The following is a 5,023-nucleotide window of genomic DNA, read 5'->3' on the forward strand; positions in this document are numbered from 1 at the left end:
AACCTACAATTCAGCACACTAATTCGGTGGAATGACTAATAATACATATTAGAGGACAATTCTCAGTTTCTGTTTATACATTTAACCCTCCATTAAAAAATTGAATTGAATTGAAGTGAATTGTTATGATTTAGTCATTCAATAATTTTTCTATCAGATCCATTACTCTACCTGCAGTAAATAATCTGTTTAAGCTTTTATTTATAGCTCATGGTGTTGTTCTTCAGAAGTGTGAATACAACTTTATTTACTTGCAGTTGAGAGTGAATCTGAAACACTACTACAGGACCCACAGTCACTTGTTACTGAAGGGAAATCAGAAGTGTCATCTTGCGAATGCCAAACCATGAGGTCTCAGATCCAAGAGCTAAGGGAAAAATTTGCAGCCATCTGATGATATGTGTCAGAAACTGAAAAAAGAACGAACTTGTTTAAAGTACCAGCTAGATAAAAAAATTAGGAAAGATTTTGTAAATTACCTCGTCAGCTCTGACAAGATGTGCAAACACTACACCGGTTTTCCATCTGTGTTCAGATATAAGGCTGTATTTGATTATCTTGATCGTGGTGAAAAGGGAGAAAATATTATATTTGAGGCAAATTGCAAAGAGAGGGGGGATGACAGGAAAAGACCATGCATGTTGTCATCTTTTGATGGTTATCTATTGACACTCTGTCAATTAAGATGCAATATGAATCTGCAACACCTGTCTTACCTCTTTGATGCATCTCAGTCAACTGTCAGTGCTACAATTATTACATGGGTAAATTTTATATATTTGAGACTTGGCATAGTTAACATCTGGCCAGACAGAACTACTATTAATGACAACATGCCCATGACCATGAAAGCAAGATTTCCATTTGTCTGTGTAATTGTTGATTGTACTGAACTTTATGCTGAAGTACCTCAATCACTTGTCATGCACAAGCTGTTATATTCTGAGTACAAGAGTCATGTGACTATAAAGAACTTGGTAGGTATTATACCTGGTGGGGGATTTATTTTCATTTCTCCAGTATTCCCAGGCAGTTATTTAGACAAAGAAATTGTCCTCCAAAGTGGAATTCTTAATCCATGTTTATAGGAAAAAGGTGATGTCATAATGGCAGACAGAGGATTCACTGTTCAAGATCTGTTTCAGCCCTTTGGGGTGAGCATGATCATACCCAATTTTCTTAAAGGTAGGGATCACTTTACCAAGGAAGAAACGGTAATAAATCAGCAGATTGCCAGTGAACAGATTCATGTTGAACTTCCATATCTTTGATAGTCCTATTCCTGTAACAATGTTTGGCTCTGTCAATCAAATTATTACTGTCTGTGCATTGCTTTGTGATTTCCAAGATCCTATCATTGCTTCAGAAGGAAACAAGTAATCTAGAAAAGAGTAAGTTATTCCCAAAATGATAGTCAGGCTTTTTCGTGGAAAAACAATGCACAGACAGTAATAATGTGATTGACGGAAAAGTCACTATCCACCAGGTGCCAGTTGTTCAAAGGGCGGATAATTTTATCCACTGAATAGCTTGCTATCAGGCAGATACAATGTGTGTAACATTTTCATGATAGTCTTATAATTTGTGAATAGAGTAAAAGCATATGTCAAATTTAAGAATGAGATTGTGTGCAAAATTTTGCAAAAGCATTGGTTGGAGTATATTTGCTCTGCTAGATAGCGATTTATCCAGTGGATAAAGTTATCCACTCTTTGAACAACTGGGGTCAAATGTAATTCATTGGTTGAAGTACATTTTATCAGCTGAATTGAGTTATCTACTCTTTGAACAACCAGGGCTAGACAGTCAATGATAAAATTGTTTAATAAGTTATGTTTATGTCTTACAGTCAAACATGAGTAAAAACACTTCATAAAAATACAGGAATTTTTACCATTAGAACTCTAAATCAGAAACTTTGTCAAAGATCTTAACCTTAAATTGGCCATTGTTTTAATACTGTGAACATTAAGCAATAGATTTTTGGCCAGAGAAGATAGTAAATGATTAAAGTAGAAATAATTTATTTTGGAAACCAAATTTTCCGAGTGATTCTGATCAAAGTAGATTCTCTCAATAACAAGACCTTTGAATGTGTAAACAATAAAATCACACCACTTACAACCAGAGTTTGCCAGCTGCATTTGCACTTGATCACAATAATAGTGGCTCTTATTTATGTGAATAGTCCCATCGTCTGAAACTGAGAGACAAAAATCTTCGGCAACATTTTAACATCACGGGGGTCATAATCTTTGTACTCTTCTGCACACTTTGCCTCACAAAGTCCATAAGGGTGCTCACTGTAGGACAAATCTGTCATCCTGTCATCAAGAGTAGCACCATAGGTACAATTGTTTGGGTTAACTACAAATCCACATTTGTCAACTCTGACTGGTCTTCCAGAAGCCAGCATGTACTGTTCATACTTTTGGATAGCACTTGGCTCCAATTTCCGTTTCACATAACTGTTTGATGAACTTAATTCTTTGTTAGAAACATACCTACGGGCTAAAGATGACAACCCTCGGTCTGTCTTCTTTTCCTTTAAGTCCTTGCAAGAGGAAGCTGTAAACGTGTACTTTCTGACCTCGTACCATTTCTTACAACCAGACTGGTCTCAAGTTTCCTCCTGAAGACTCACGGCCTGCTCGGTTGTGAGTTTTAATAAATTTATAATGCCCTTCTCAGCTGAGCAAGATATCTGTCTCTCCAATTCATTTGTCCAATTTAGTACTTGAGTTAGGGGAAAGGCTGGATAAGTACCAACGGAGTTGCTTGTGGTACAATTGGTAGAGAGGTCAATTGAGCAGTAAACGTTAAACCAGGTTGGAAAGCTACGCAATGAAAACTTAACGGGAAACCAAGGGGAACGCTTCTTACTGTAATTTGGCAAAATCCATAGCATGCCTCTTTCATTAAGATAATAGATGCTGGAACAGGGCAGTTTTCCTTAATGAAATCTGCCTTAAGCTTTTTAACACCTGTTGGATCGAGAGATCTTTTTCGCTCGGCTTTTGCCTTAAACAGGGTGCTTGCTATTCCCTTTGTTTTCTTCCCTTTCCCATTTTGGTTTTTCTTGGGGGAACTGAAGGTGAGATCCATGATTTGCTTCTTTTCTATCCTAGCGCATCCCTTAGGTACCAACCATACACACGCTTTTGATATACATGGTTTATCCATGGGTAATTCTTTAGCTCCGTCTAAACTCCACTGAGGTGTTAGTCGCATCAGTGCATATGAATGGAAGCACAGACCTCCTGCGCCAGCTTCACAGAGACAATATGCGTACGTGTTCAATTTTCCCAGTCTTTCTGTTGAGCGCCAAACTCACCCATTTGTTTTTGGATCTAAGATTTGCAGCACAAAGGCCTTTCATGTAGAAGTAGTGATCGTCAAATTTTGTACCGATTTGGTCAACGTCGATGACACTTTCGACAATAAACTGACTTGCTCTTGCAAAATTTTTGCTGGTAGTCGTAGACAATTTGAACACACACTTGTTTGATTCCCCAAAATAAGACGATATTTCTTTGTATCCAAGTAAACACGGGCATTTGCTCTAGTGATCTGGTCCAACCAGCACTAGCATCTTTGCTATAATCTCCTTTAAGAAAATTAGTCCTAGGTATCTCTTTTTCGTTCACTGGATCGGCACCAGATTGTTTGCAGTTTTCAATTACTTTGAAATCGATGTTCTCGACCTTCGCGCGCAGCCACTTCTTTGTTGATGTTGGATCGATAACCTTACCATCCTGACCATTTTTAAAGTACTCAAAGATCCTGTGAATAAAAACTTATTTAAGAAGATCGATCGAAAAGGGGCAATATACAACAAAGCAATCGGCAAAAGGCAAAAAACAGGAACAATTTACCATGCTGGATGTTTATTTTGTATCTCAACAATTATTTACAGTAATATGGCCCACTAGATTTTATTTTAAAGTGCATAAAGTGGTTTTTTCAGAAGGAAAGTAAATTTTATTAGAAGGCTTGCACTTTTGTGAAAAATTATCTTAAATTAACAAGAATTAACAGAAAATGATCCTTCTTATGTCGGCAACATTTCTTGAAAATTGGCCTGAAATAGAAGAAATCTCAAATTAGTTCCTGTAAAATTTTGAAAGTAATTGCCCCTCCTCATCCCACAGCATTTTGGACAGTTTATGTATCCCCACCTTGAGGTATTTAAAGAGCTTATGTGTCCTCACTCCAGGGAATTTGCCATTCTTTTTCAGTTTTTTTTAAAGGCTAATGCCTGGGTGGGGGGGGGGGGGGGGGAGGATGGGCACTTATGGAGTTGACTGATGCATTAATGCATTTCTCAAAAGTCCCCGTAACTTAATGAGCGCAGTAAGTGTGTTTGGCGATAAATATTTCTTAATAGAAGAGAATACTACTACTTTGAGTACTAAATATTTAAATCTTATAATCAATGTGATGAAAACATTGGCCAAAAACCATGTATGCAATGAAGGTGTTATTGACGAAAAAACATTTCAAAATCTACTTATTGGCTGTAGAAGGTTATGAGGACTTTCGAGAAGTTGGATTTATTAGATGGGGAGATTTTGTCATCTTGCCCTTTTAATGTTGGTTCCCAAAATTGGGTAGAAGAATTGCGGAAAACAATATTGAGAGCGGGGAGGAAAACAGCAGAGGTACATTTTAAGTTTGGTTCGATGTGAAGTGTCACAACTAAACTACACGTCTAGAACTGTGTTCAGAAAGGATGTTAAGTGTGCGGTGTTTAAAAATATCACATTGAGATAAATGGAGCATTTTTCCGCGCCGTGGAGGGTAATTGCTATGATAATGTTCCCTTTTAAATTTACGAAATTGCTAGTTGTTTTTATAATAGCTGAAAACGATTTGGACGTAAGCGAGCTGCTTTTGTAGTTTTCACGGCATTCTTTGATGTTTTCTTCCTGTATGATATTCCGTGACTTGTGAGTTGCTGAAATCTGTGGCTGTAAATATAAATTTCAGTGTCAAAATGTCTACAGAAAGTGAAAACAGTAAA

This window comes from Pavona decussata, unplaced genomic scaffold (genome assembly GCF_977016875.1).
Source record: "Pavona decussata unplaced genomic scaffold, jaPavDecu1.1 SCAFFOLD_26, whole genome shotgun sequence".
Lineage (NCBI taxonomy): Eukaryota > Metazoa > Cnidaria > Anthozoa > Scleractinia > Agariciidae > Pavona > Pavona decussata.